General features: G+C 40.0%; 1 protein-coding gene across 4 annotated transcripts in view; it reads left to right on the top strand.

The window, feature by feature from the left end:
- The first annotated feature begins 2,675 nt into the window (after positions 1-2,675).
- ZMYND11 (zinc finger MYND-type containing 11) overlaps positions 2,676-14,742 on the top strand; it is a 160,477-nt gene continuing 148,410 nt past the window's right edge. Inside the window, exon 1 of one of the 4 annotated variants that reach the window (XM_074946257.1) lies at positions 2,676-2,885. The gene's annotated coding sequence lies outside the window, so the exon portion shown is untranslated. Of the gene's footprint in view, positions 2,886-3,619; positions 3,750-14,742 lie in introns of those variants that run through there. The other 3 variants (XM_074946253.1, XM_074946255.1, XM_074946254.1) reach the window with 3 other exon arrangements.

The raw sequence follows: 14,742 nt of genomic DNA, 5'->3' as shown, positions 1-14,742 counted from the left end.
TTAGCGGTACTGCTGTAGCGACACAGACACGTCACTAAAGGCTGTGTAAACCATAGCCGCAGGCAGGGAAGCACTGGGGCATGATAAAAGGCTAAGGGCCTCAATTAGAGGAGAAACCTCCTGAAGAAATAGGAAGTTCACAGAGAGAGATTGTAAAGTGAGGATTCTTCCAACAGGCTGGTGAAAAAGCTGCTAGAGAACCCAACACTCCAAAGAGGGCATATTAGGGCAAGAGGCATGAAAAGCCTGCAGAGGTGGAGAGGTAGCTCATCGAGCAACAAGGGATTGAGACGGATTGATGATGGCTATTCTAAATATGTTCCCTGAGTTGGAAACCAGTGGAGTGGGTGGGCCTGGGTTCCATAAGCACCAACTCCGTGGGTGCTCTGGGGCTCAAGCACCCACTGGAAAAAAAATAGGGGTGCTCAGCACCCATGAACCACAGTCATAGGCAGTGCATGATTCTTGAGTTTGGGGAGTGGGCGGGAGTGCTGGAAGCTCCCTAGAAGTGTGTGTGTGGAGGGGGGGGGGCACCAGTGACCAGACCATGGCCCCACCCCACATTCAGTCCCATGGCCCAGCCCTGCTTAGACTCCTCCCCCTGAGGCCCTGCCTGTGATTCACCCGGAGGCACTGCTTCCGCTTTGCCACTTCCCCGAAGGCCCTGCCCCCACTCCACCTCTTCTCACCCTCTCTCCACCTCTTCCTCTGAGGCCTCCTCCCCCAAGGTGCCCCACACCTGCTCCTCTCTGCCTGCTAAGATACCAATGACAGACACATATTCAGTAACTAGAATATGAAAGAAGTGAATAAATATGCTGAAAATAGCCTCTCCCCAAACACACACACCTCTTCAAAAGCACCCACCAGCAAAAACAAAATCAGCACCTGTGCTGGGTTCCCGTATCTACACCAGCCAAGGACTCCAAAGAGAAGGTGCTAAACCCAGGACACCTAAGGCTGTCTAGCCCCCATTAGAGTTATGGGACTTCTAACTCTCCATTATCTTGAAGGGGGTAGATACTACTAGAACCCAGCTATAGGGCTGGGTCATCACAAGGACTTGATATACACAGAATTGAGTTTGGTGCCATTAGGGGGATAGGGGCCAGGTTAGTATAGCTCCCCATCCTGCTACCAGAGGTGCTAACTGATAAAGGCCCATATTACAATGTCTAATACACTAAAGAACTTTAACTATCTAAAATTCCTTTAAAAATCCTAGCCCTAGAACAGAAATTATACCCAATTGTTCAATATAAGGTTGCAGCTGGTTTGTAACTTATTGACAGCAAAGCTCCAATGATGTATGCTTATCAAAATCCTGACTTTAAAATGAAACCCATATTTTTATGGTAATATACAGTCATATAATGCAGTGCTGTTAATAAAAAGTAGTCTGCTATCAAGCAAACCCATCAAGAAAACTTAAGTAGATTATCTACTTACATTTTTTCTATTTATATCATTTATTTTAGATAGTCTAAAATTCTCTCTCACTGCTTAAAAAAATAGAACCAAAACTGCTTTACTGATGCTTAACAAATTTTTAAAAAGGGCTTAAGGCCCTGATTCAGCAAAGACTTATGCAAGTGCTTAACTTTAAGCACTATCAGTTAGTCCCATTAACTTCAACACAGTTGAATGATTGAGAGACTTCACAGCACATAAAATTAAGCATGTGTAAGTCTTTGTATCAGGCATTAAGGATGTGATTAACTTTATTCATTTGAGTAGTCTATTATATGAATGGAACTATTCACATGCGTAAAGTTATTCATATGAATAAATGTTTTCAGGATTGAGCGATAGTATGCTGTGTCAGAATATGATGTTGCACTGCAAAAGGAAATGCAATTACAAGGCTCCTTTCTTTCTTATGTAATTTCTAATGTACATGAAAATTAGAATTTATTTGCCTACACAAGCATTAAATATTCATTTAATATTGTGACACCCCATAAGATGTACTATATTATATCTAAACAAACCACAAAATATCCCTAAATATTATAAATTACATTCAAAATGCACCCAGCAATAATAATTTATTAAAAAGCCATTCTGTAATCACACCATAGCTAAGCGTATGCAGCCAAATTTTCAGGAGTAGCCATGGATTTTGCATGCTTCTGTTTTTGGGTGTCCAAAATCAGTGGTCCCTTCTAAAAATTTTGTCCAGAATTTCTAGATTGTATTGTTTCAGAGTAGCAGCCCTGTTAGTCTGTATTCGCAAAAAGAAAAGGAGTACTTATCGCACCTTAGAGACTAACAAATTTATTTGAGCATAAGCTTTCGTGAGCTACAGCTCACTTCATCAGATCCGATGAAGCGAACTGTAGCTCACAAAAGCTTATGCTCAAATAAATTTGTTAGTCTTTAAGGTGCCACAAGTACTCCTTTTCTAGATTGTATTGTGATATTGTGCACGCTATCTTGCCTTGATTCATGTACATTCCCTCTTAACTTCCTGATCCTGCAATAAGCTCCCTGCAGGGTCCTGGCCTGACATTATGATCTAAAAACTAATATATAATTAATAAACAGTTAAGAATGTGCTTTAAATTGATTATAATAAAAGAAAAGAAAAGGAAAAAGAAACAAACAGCAACTCCAGCAGACACCACTAGAGTTCTCCTTCTCCCAAATATCCCTCGCACCATCCTAAACCCTGTTTACCCCAGAAACCTTAACTGTGGACAGACAGAAGAGGAGAGGGAGAGAATATTCAGACACAATAAAACTCTGAGGGGGGAAAAATATGTGGAAGGAGGAGGCAGCAGCGGCCTGGGGAAGCGATTGAAAAGTTTCCCCTGGCTTAACTTCTCCCTCCCCCGTCCTCCCCCCCCCCTTTCCAGCAGCAGAAGCAGCAGCAACAGCACAAGGTGAGAGAGACTTTCGAGTCTGGGGAGGAGGGGTTCGCGTGCGGAGGTGGGGGGGCTTGAATTTACAGCCCTGTGGATGATGTTTCTGTCTCTCTCCCCCTGGCTTTGGGGTGAGGAGACACCGTGTCTCGTGCTGGGTAGGTTTTTTTTTTTTTTTTAAATATGATGGAGGATTATAAACATGGCGCCTTAAAAAAAAAAAAAACCTACAAAATCTATACAGTGATCCAAGGAGCTGGGAGCAGGGGAAGGGCTGCTCTGTAGGAGAAGGGGATCCCAATAAGGGGTAGCAAATGGGTAGGGGGCAATAATAATCATAATTAATAAAAGGTGGGGAGCTGCTGGGGGAGGGGTGCAAGGTAGGATTTTGTTTGTTGTTGGGGTGAGGGGAGGATAATCTCCTAGCCAGCTTGGAAATCGAGCAGGGAAACTGCGCGGGGGGGGATATTAACTATTATTTATTCTCGTTTACAAAAGCGCCCCCCACCCATGGGCTCCAGTTGCAAAGGGCCGGGATTGCGCCCGCCCCCCCACACTGAAGTTACAATAAATAACCGGGGGGGGGGGAGAAGTGCAATGGGGGAGGGAAGGAAACGGGGGAGGGAGACACACGAGAAATCCTCTCCCGAATCTTCCACGAGGGCCTGGGGGGAAGCCGGGGCCTCGCGTGAGAGGAGAGGCCGAGCGGGGTGTGGCGCAGGCCAGCCACAGCCCCTACCCCCCGCCCCGGCCTCACACGCAAGGCGCCTGGTTTGCCCCCGGCCCCGCCTGTGTCTGTCGCTGGGGTGGTGTCTGCGTAGAGACGGGGCTTGGGCCGGATAATGGCAGCTGCTCTGCAGGCTTGTCTCCGAAGGAGCGACACGGGTAGGGGGGGGACAAGCCCCTGTAGGGGGCACGTGGCGGGGGGCAGACGGCTGTATCCCCACCTCCTCCCGGAGGGCCGACGCTGGGCGGAGGCAATACCCCCGCCCCCCGAGTTCACCCCGCAGGGCAGACGCGCGGTGGGGGAGGGAAGTCGATATTCTCTCTACCGACCCCCCCGTAGGGTAGACGCTGGGGAGGGGGGAGTCGATATTCCCTCTCCCCCCGTAGGGCAGACCCTGAGGGAGGGGCGGCGGTACGTTAGCTCCCCCCTTAAGGCAGACATGGGCAGGGAAGGTGCATGTTGCACCCTCAAACTGTCTCCTAAAGGAGGGAATGGAGTAAGGGTGGGGATTATATCCCTAGCACCCCCTAACAGGAGGTGGGCCCCTGCTCCCCAAGCCCCCCCAGGATGCTCATCAGATCCAGGCAGCCCCTCTTCACTTTCCTTCCCCACCTACTGGGTGGGTTTCTTCCTCCCACATTGTCTGCTCTAGCTCTTCTGGGGCAGTAGGGCCTGGGCGGATTGGCTCTGGTTTCACATATGTGAGTGGAGAAGCTCACCCGACCACCTGGAGGCTCGAATCTTTGTGAGGTTCCCTCCCTCCCTCTTCAGAAATGATTTACTCACTCTCCTCACCTGAGAAATGTTGCAGGAAACTTGACAGCCCTGGTTCTAGGGAATTTTGAAATAATATTTCTAAAACTTCATTTCCAAATTATCTTAAGCCTCCCACAGCATTAACTTAAGTGCTGACTCTCCTTCTGTCTCAGAGATTTGCTAGAGGACTCTCCAGGTTTCCTTCCCTTCTTTGTTTTAAGTTTAAGAGGTGAAAGTGTGCAAGGAGAAGCAAATCTTTATGTAGAGTACAGAAAGCAGAAATATAGTGGGGCATTTCATTACTTTTCCTGGCTCTCTCTTAGTTTGAGAGACAAGTCAGTATGTCAAATAGTGACACTGGGGACTTGGGAAACTTTTTGTGACATTTCTGAGCTCACAGTTATTGTCCCTGAAAATCACTCAGAATCTATCATTAAGTGTGTTAGGTCTTGTTCAAATGCAAAGTAGTGAACAGCATTTAAAGGACACTAGTAAAGAACCAGGCTTGAGAAACCTAGAAACATATCGAAAAATCAAGTATTGAATACAGTGCTGAGTATTGTATAATTCAGTGATAGTTTGACATTTTAACATCTCAGAGTAGTCTCTTCCTCTCACACTTTACTGATTGTATTACTTGAAAAATATAATAAAATAGTTTTTAAAATACCCTATTGGAGTGGAGAGGACAAGAGGAAGGTAGAAAATTTCTCCCACCTTTGTGAAGCCTGTTTTTATTGAACTTTATGGTGTTCCTTTATAGGAAATTCCTTGAGGGGAATCTCTTGCACAACGGGGGGGGGGGGGGGGAAGCAATTTGTGGTTCAGGTTGCAATCCCTTGAGTTTTTCTTGTCCCTCCTCATTCAGCACAAAGGACCAGGTCTCTCTTCACACATTTTAAAAACAATTTTATTATCAGCCATTCTGAGCATGTTACAGAAAGTCTTCAGGGAAGTAAAGCATTTGCTGACTGCTGTTTTATATAAGAAGTGAAAGTATACTCAAAATAATTCCTTGCATGGGTTCACGTTTAATCCCAAGTTTTCTATAGCTAAATAAATTGTTGTTGTTTTGACTGGATTTTTTGATGGAGGTCTCAGTAACTCACAAGTGTGTTAATGTTGTGAGAGCATTTAATTTTTTTGGTCACAAATTTTTATCTATGTTCAGAGTGACTGAAAGAGTTATCTGATGGCTGCTTTGTTGATTGTGGTAGTTATTGGTGGTCAATCTGTTGACAAAATTCAACTGTCAAACATATGCACATCATTTGATATAAAATTTTATGAAATTAAATTCATTGATTTTAATGAAGCTGTAACCATTGGCACTAGCAGTGAATTTTGCCCATGAAATTTCACATTTGTCAAAAATTTCTCCACAGATGTGTGTGTTATTTTTAGAGTTTAAGTTCCTGAACCAGTCTAGATAGATGATTGTTCTTCAGCAAGGATTGTGTTTATATTCAAGTATATTTGGGTTAATTCCTTTCCCTCCATGTACTCAGTAAATGAACAGTAGTTTGTGTAGAGTTTCTGTCAGTAATTTCTCTTGGTTGTAATTTTTTTTCTTCTGGTATGTAATGTGAGATTTCTTTTAGTCATTCTCCTTGCACTGAAGGTTTAGGAGCTTTCCAGTACTAATTAACATTCTTTATTCCACAAGCTAACATTATAAGAATTTTGGTTTCTGTGTCCCCTTTTGTCTGGGTTCCTCTGTTGTAGTAAGCCAAGAGTGCAATCTGAAGTTATTTCTTTTACAAGCATTTGAAAAATCCACCTCTTTGGAGAGTCCCAGAAGGTAGTCAGAATTGAACACTCTATGATACTTGGAGCATGGTGCCCTTGGCACTTTGGCAACACTATGTGTCATCTTTTATGTAGTCTATACATCTTAGTTTGTCAGGGTTGCTTGTGCTAACAATTGTGAACAAAGACGGTAACGGCAAGATTGTTTTTCTCAGGTTCTGGAAGACTTTTGATAACTTGGATCTACACTTGATTTCTAAATGAGTTATCAGAGTTGCAGCTGTGTTAGTCTGTATTTGCAAAAAGAAAAGGAGTACTTGTGGCAACTTAGAGACTAACAAAGTTTTTTGAGCATAAGCTTTCGTGAGCTACAGCTCACTTCATCGGATGCATTCAGTGGAAAATACAGTGGGGAGATTTATATACATAGAGAACATGAAACAATGGGTGTTACCATACACACTGTAAGGAGAGTGATCACTTAAGGTGAGCTATTACCAGCAGGAGGGGGGAGGGGGGGACCTTTTGTAGTGATAATCAAGGTGGGCCATTTCCAGCAGTTGACAAGAACATCTGAGGAACAGTGGGGGCGGGGGGGAATAAACAAGGGGAAATAGTTTTACTTTGTGTAATGACCCATCCACTCCCAGTCTCTATTCAAGCCTAAATTAATTGTATCCAGTTTGCAAATTAATCCCAATTCAGCAGTCTCTCGTTGAAGTCTGTTTTTGAAGTTTTTTTTGAAGAATTGCAACTTTTAGGTCTGTAATCGAGTGACCAGAGAGATTGAAGCGTTCTCCGACTGGTTTATGAATATTATAATGCTTGATGTCTGATTTGTGTCCATTTATTCTTTTACACAGAGACTGTCCAGTTTGACCAATGTATATGGCAGAGGGGCATTGCTGGCACATGATGGCATATATCACATTGGTAGATGTGCAGGTGAACGAGCCTCTGATAGTCTGGCTGATGTGATTAGGCCCTATGATGGTGTCCCCTGAATAGATATGTGGACACAGTTAGCAACGGGCTTTGTTGCAAGGATAGGTTCCTGGGTTAGTGTTTTTGTTGTGTGGTGTGTGGTTGCTGGTGAGTATTTGCTTCAGGTTGGGGGGCTGTCTGTAAGCAAGGACTGGCCTGTCTCCCAAGATTTGTGAGAGTGATGGGTCATCCTTCAGGATAGGTTGTAGATCCTTGATGATGCGTTGGAGAGGTTTTGGTTGGGTGCTGAAGTGATGGCTGAATTGGAATTAATTTGCAAACTGGGTACAATTAACTTAGGCTTGAATAGAGACTGGGAGTGGATGTGTCATTACACAAAGTAAAACTATTTCCCCTTGTTATTCCCCCCCGCCCCCACTGTTCCTCAGACATTCTTGTCAACTGCTGGAAATGGCCCACCTTGATTATCACTACAAAAGGTTCCCCCCCTCCCGCCCCCACTCTCCTGCTGGTAATAGCTCACCTTAAGTGATCACTGTCCTTACAGTGTGTATGGTAACACCCATTGTTTCATGTTCTCTATGTATATAAATCTCCCCACTGAATGCATCCGATGAAGTGAGCTGTAGCTCGCGAAAGCTTATGCTCAAATAAATTTGTTAGTCTCTAAGGTGCCACAAGTACTCCTTTTCTTTTTGCTAAATGAGTTACTTATTGTTCTGTAGTTAGATCTGTCAGTTTGTCTTTGCAGGCCGTATTTTCCAAAGTCATGAGTTTGTGAAGCAATATGCCATTTTGGAGGGAATATTCTAGTGAGCTAAGTCTTGGGGAAGTAAGTCTTTCTGCAAGAGGCTTGTAATGCAATGAAATTTATTTTTTAAAGTATTAAATACATCAATTTTTAAAAAGCTGGTGAAAATGCACTTTTGCAGTCTGGTTGCAAAATGAGTGTAAATTATATTTTATTTTAAATCAAATATTAAATTGTTTTAAAATGTTACAAATTAAAAGGTCCAGTCCTGGAAACACTTACTACTGGTATAGTATATGTAACTGGGAGTAGTCTGATGTTAGTGAGACGTCTCACAGTATATAGTAAGCACTATGACCTCTACTCTTCATAGGTGGACCTTACATCTATACTGAGTTCTATGGATTTCAGGGGTCTGCTAAGTACATCTCATGGCAGAATCGGGTTATATCTGCTGATGTTTGTGAGATTGGGCTTTAAACTAGGTATACATCTTCTATTGGAAGCAGCAGCTTTCATTGATTTCAGTATGACCAGTACCTCACCCTAAATTATTTGTTAGCTATTACTTTGAATGTTGAGTTTTAAACGAGAATGGGTTTTTTCATACAGAGCTATGGACAAGTTATTTTTAAGATGAAGCCAAGCAAACTCTTAACTATATTACAGATTCTCCTAGTTATGAAAGAAGTGAATAAACTCCTGGTTATTTAATCAAGATGTTTAAATGGATATCCTTGTAGTTACTGTGTTGGATTTTTTTTTTTGTGTGTCATTGCAAGACTGCCTTCCCCCTTCATCCCCCATTAGTAAACACTTTCCTTAAATTGCAAACAATTAGAGTTTGAACTAATCTAAAATAAAGTTGTGCAGTGCTGACTTGATTCAATTTTAGTAACATCTGATTTTTGTTTTTCTCCTTTGAGAGCAGTATTCTTTAGGCTGCTCACAAGACCACAGCAGGAATAGTGGAGAGATGCTGTGACACACCCATGAACCCAAATCAAAGGTCTAATTTTAGGCCTAGCAGCCTTGGTAACATCCCTTTAGAGTACAATCTTGCAGTTATTCTATGCAGGTAAATCCCAGTGGAAGTTGCTGAGAGTTTGTATACAGAATGATTGCAAGATCTAGCAAAGGAGACAAGTTAATTATTTTTTTCAGTTTCTCCTTCCTTTACCATTTTTCAGAATTGCAGTTCTTGTATCTTTTTTGTAGATACCTATATCTTCATTTACAGTAGTATACTGGAATTTTAAAAGAAACCCAAACTCTTGAATGCAATTCCAGGAGAATAATACAAATGATTCCAAAATACAAAGAAGTAATTGTTTTATACAAGCAACAGAATATTTTAAAATTTTTTATTTTGAATATACTCTGAACTTGTTGCACAGAACCAGACGAATAATTTAAAAAGACTTTCTGCATGTTCACAGAAAATAGGAGAGTTAGGTACAGGTGGGTGTAATAACACTGCTTTTCAATCAGTAGTAATGTGATAATTTCTTACAATTTTGCTATAAAAATCTAAAGTGGTAAAATCCATTTCCTTGACATTTAGGCAAAAGCCAAGTATAGTACAAAATTAATATCATACATATCTATAGGAGAACTTTTTCAGAGGCAGAGAATTGGAATCAGTCTTAAATTGTTATATAAAATTGGCAGATGGGCTAAAAGGCAGACATAATATCTAAAAAAAAAAAATTGTTTTTTGGAAACTGACTAGATTTCAAGTTGACAGTATCCCATTAAGGGGGAAAAAAAAAAAACATTTTCCTATTTTAATTTTTTTCTCTTCCCTGTTGGTCTATGATTCCCTGTTTGTGTAGGTCTTTCATACTAAAGTATATAGTTTTTTTTACCTTAAAATTAGCTAATTTACCATAGTACATTTTTAGTTACAAATTCTAGAGTCTACTGGTAGGTGTAGTATTCAAAAGTGGCATGCTGGAAATTAGATTTTGTACTTTGGTCTCCTGGACTTACAGTGTGACACCATTATCTCTTCTTTTTAAGAGAGGTTAATGGGAGCAAGGTGGAACAATTAATGGGAGGCTGTACTTTGTTCACAAATCTTAGCAAAATAACTCTTATCTTCCAGCAATGAGTATTGCTACTCCAAACGACAAGATCCAGTAAAAAAGTGAAACAAAATTGAGTTGAGAGACTGACTAAAAGCTTAAAATTAACAAAGTAATATGCCATAATAGTAAGCTGAAAGTAAATCAAATGAAAAAAATGAATATATCTTTAACTCAGTTTTGAAGAAAGTTTTATTATTTCCTGGCTAGTTGTCTAATCCTTCTAATTTTCTGTCAACAATCCTCATGCTTATTTTGTAGCAAAATGTTTATTTTTGCACACATTTAAACATACATGTTATTACATTGTAGTTATTTGTGTACTGTTATAGAAGGTGTGTTATCAGAAATCCAAGGAGTAGCCAAGTCTGCACAGAAGCTTAAGTTGAATTTTGTTATCTTATTGTTCCTTTCTTTGTTAATAAAGGAAAACCACAGGAAGAGGGTGAGTTTCTCTCCACAATGTGAGAGAGATTTTAGGGAACAGCAGATGTTCACACTTATTAATACTACAGAAGAACATTTTAACTCTGGTTAGTTTTTAAGTTCTGCTCTTAAGTGATATTTGTGATAACTGTAATTCTCCTATGATTCACATTATGGGATCAATCCGGCAATATATTGAGGTACTCATCTCCAATAGTAGCTCAATACCTTTCAGAATTGAGCCCTCTTTCTTTTTTTACTGTGGACATTCTAGTTTTATTACAGTCAGTGCCAAAACTTCCTTTGACTTCAGTAGGGCCAGGATTTAATCTAATGTGTTTTTGTTTAATGGTCTTTTCAGTAATCAATACAAAAGATTCATGTCCCAATAACTAACTGCAAATTACAGAGAGTTTGCATTCACAACAAAGAGGACATATTCACAACCAAAGGAATTGTGTACCATAAAACAGAATCACAGGGCACTGTATTATAATAGTTTTTATATCTGAAAACAACTAATGGATGGTACAAGTGTAATTACAGAGTCCCTGATGCTTCAGACACTTATACATGTAATCAGTGAGCCTAGTCACACTCAAAGTTAAACATGTATAAATGTTTGCAGGATTGGGGCCATACTCAATACAAAAATCTGTATTTTTATAACTAAAGTAATATTTTTAGCACTTTATATACAACTAAAGTACTATAAGAAAATGACTGTAGTTTGTCATTTTGTTGTGTGTTTTTTTTTTACTTTTATGAAGAAAAACATTATCTTCATTTTTAACTATTTTCCAATAAAATGTATGTGTTTCCTGGAAGTCTGCCTTTAGTTGTACAAATTGTTGCCATGATCCTGAAGCGACTTAAGAACATGCTTAGCTTTAAGCTTGTGAGAGTCCAATTGAATCCAAGGGAACTACTTACATGATTAAAGTGTATCATGTACATAGGTTTCTGCAGGGCCTGCCTATATTTTTACATTTTCAATCAATTGTATGTTTTCTCTGGCTCCTTACTTTATATTCCTTTATTAGTATCTGTCTTTCTAAATGTTTTATAACCTGTACACATTAAACATACATGGTTACATTATTTGTAAATATAGAAAATTAGTAGAGAAAAACTTAATTGGGAATTAGTTAAGCAACCTCCATTGATATACATTTTCAACCTTAACAGTTGGAATTTTTAAAATTTCTATAGACTGTCTTCCTCCAAAAACCAAAACACTGAAATGCTGCCATTTCATTCATGCCTTCTATTCCTATTTCACTTACTGTCATGCCATGAAAGTTACACATTCCAATCCCTAACCACACCTTTGTCTCCTTATAATTTGCATAAATTCATGTAAAGTTGAGACCATATTACTGTGAATATAAAATCCCATATCCTTTTCAAGGAATTCTATATCCAGTGTGTGATAACTAACATACAATTTTCCATTACTTTTTTCCTTTTTTTAAAAAAAATAAGCAGTACAAGTGTTAGTAAATAATGTTGGGAAACTACAGTTGCTTTAGGGAGGAAATGTGACTGATAGTTCATCACTTGCTCTGCCTTTGTTCATGGCAATTGACCAGAAGTAGCAAACTCAACCCCATTTGCAATCTCAGTTTCATTGGCTGGAAAGTAATGGAGGCGGAAACAAGGCTCCAGCCCTCTCTACCCACCTGTTCTGAGGGAAGAAGAAGGATAGTACTAGGCACCTGCTCTTCCACCAGCACTCGGACCCAAAATCTAGGGAGCTCTAACAGTAGTTCAGGTGGGGAATTTCTTACTCTGTTCCCAGCCTCATTTGCACCAGGCACAATCTGGTCAATAAATGTAAAATACCATATAGTCAACAGATTCTGTAATCACAAAGATAGTGCTTTGCTTTTTATTCATAAAAGTATCTTACAGTTTGAACAACATGTCACACCAGCCAAAACCTGACTTATCATAATGTATCCTGGGACTAAAGTACTGTTGAAATCTTTAGTATTAATTAAATAGTATACTATTTCTTTTATATACCTCTAATAATATATAATTTCAGATCACAAGAGGGAATTTCTAGGCAGTTATGCTTTTAACACTTTTTTTCAGGTAGCAAAATGGAAATCATAGTACTTTTGTGGTTTTAGGTAGATTCTGTATACACACTTTCAGCCTTAAGTGTTTCTTAACTATGGGCAAGATTCTAAAAGCCTTATGCATTTTGAGTAGCAACTTACTATGAGTGGGCCTGTTGATTTCAAAGTCCCTGGTTTACTGATATGCCTTTTATTATGATGGCTGCCCCTATTGACAGATCAAAGATTATTACCTTTTAAGGCTACTAGCTAAAAATAAATTTGAAACATATGTATTGCAAGAAATGTTACTGATAAACTTTAAGAATTTAAAAAATGGAAAATGAACAGCTAAGGCAAAGTAGAACTAATACTCAAATATCTTCACAGTTCATACTGTATGAATAACATCCAGTACGGGTATAAGATATTATGCATTCCAACAATAATCTGAATTCTGACCCTTTATCCCCACTACTTCAAAACTGATAGACGCTTGCATCCAACCACCCTACAAAATACATGCTGAATATGGGCTACAAGTAGCTCACCTACCACTTGTGTGTGGATCTCAGTGCAGAATTGGGCCTTAGTCTCCATAAAGAGTTCAGAAAAAACACCTTTCCTTCCACCTTGTGATTTTATTCTGAGACAAAGTGCACTTTACCTCACTTGCAATCCCTTGAAATCTCACTATATCTGCTCTTTATTTCTTGGTTAGTGAGTGCCATAAAACCAAGGTTAGTATTGTCCCTTTAAATTGATCTGAATGCTGTCTAGGCTTTAGGTCACTCGTAGGAGCTAAATGCCTGAAGCAGCTTTTGGGAAGCTAGATGTTTCATCATGAATTATTGTCTGTGCCAGCAGACATTTGAAGGTAACATGGCTCAGAGAAAAATCAATCCTTGAATACCAACATTTCTGAATAAGAGAAATATAAAATATTTATTTCACCCACAAAAGCTTTCTAAAAACTTCTCTTCTCACCCAAACAAAACAAGATGGGGGGAGAAGAGGCAGGGGGAAGAAGAGAGGTACCTTTGCCCTGAAAAGACTTCGCATAGTCTGTCTCATTGATCGGCGTGACAGGTTTCTTGAAAACTGGTGCAAGTATAAAACCCTTGTGTTTTTTACATTTACTTAAATACAATGAAAAAAAGTGAGGTGGGGGAAGATTGCTGAATTTTCATGGACAGTTCATTTGAAGGAAAGGTAATGGTTCAAATCACTTCCAGCCATTATGTTCTATACTATTACACACCTGGGAATGGATCAGTTTGTTCCTGTTGGGTGGTAGGCTCCACCACCAACAGTCCAATAACTGCATCTTCCAGCTGTAGAGCTCTCACATCATTATTCTTAGAATGCCCCAAAGTTCATGCGTTCAAAGAAAACACTTTTAGGAAGAGACTTTACCTTTCCCCCCAGGTCCACAGTTCACATTCCTGTCAACCCCCTTTCCACTTCTCTGACTACTACGGGGCTTCTTTATAAAGTTTCCTGATTGGGGTCAAGCTCTTAGCTCCTACCTGAGTCCAGGCATAAGATCTAGTATTGCTGTCACACCTTCCCACTTGGGGAAGCAGGATGAATTAGCAGGAAATGAACTCCGCATATGCTGAAATCAATAGTTCTTCCACCCCATATTAGTTCTTTATCTGAGTTGTTTATAATAAAGAGGCAAGATGGGTGAGCTAATATCTTTTGTTGGACAAATAGAAGATATTACTTCACCCACCTCGTCTCTCTAATAGCATGGGACCAACACGGCTACAACAGCATTGTTTATAATAGAGCAGTCTTGCAAAACCCCTATTTGCCTGCTCTCTGGGGACTAGTGGCATCAACTTCTGCAGACTCTAAAGGACGTGCTATAGTGTAGATCAGTGGTTCTCAACCTATTTACTACCATTGTGGGCTGCATATGTAGGTCTCTCTATGTGTTATGTGGCCTGTATGCACACAATATATATACGTCCTCAGGATGTCACATGGGCCGCAGCTGTGTGCTGGTTGGGCTGCAAGCGGTCCATGGGCCACAAGTTGAGAACCACTGATGTAGACACTACAGTGATGGAAGAGTTTTTTCCATTGCTGTAGTAAATCCATCACTCTTTAGAGGTAGCAGCTAGGTTGACAGAAGAATTCTTGTGCTGACCTAAGTGCATCTAGGGCTGGGGGTGAGTTCTACTTAGTGACGTTGCACAGGGTATTAAAATTTTCACAGCTCTGAGCAATGTAGGTAGGTCAGCTTAAGTTTTAGGTGTAAGCCAGGCCTAAGCTGCTTTTTTTTTTTTTTTTTTTTTTTTTAAAAGGCTTCTAGCCTTTATAGTTGTAAAGAAAACCTTTAAAAATGTGAATCAAGTGTAAT

The sequence above is a fragment of the Natator depressus genome, chromosome 2, assembly GCF_965152275.1.
Source record: "Natator depressus isolate rNatDep1 chromosome 2, rNatDep2.hap1, whole genome shotgun sequence".
NCBI lineage: Eukaryota > Metazoa > Chordata > Testudines > Cheloniidae > Natator > Natator depressus.
This window is presented reverse-complemented; position numbering and strand designations above follow the sequence as displayed.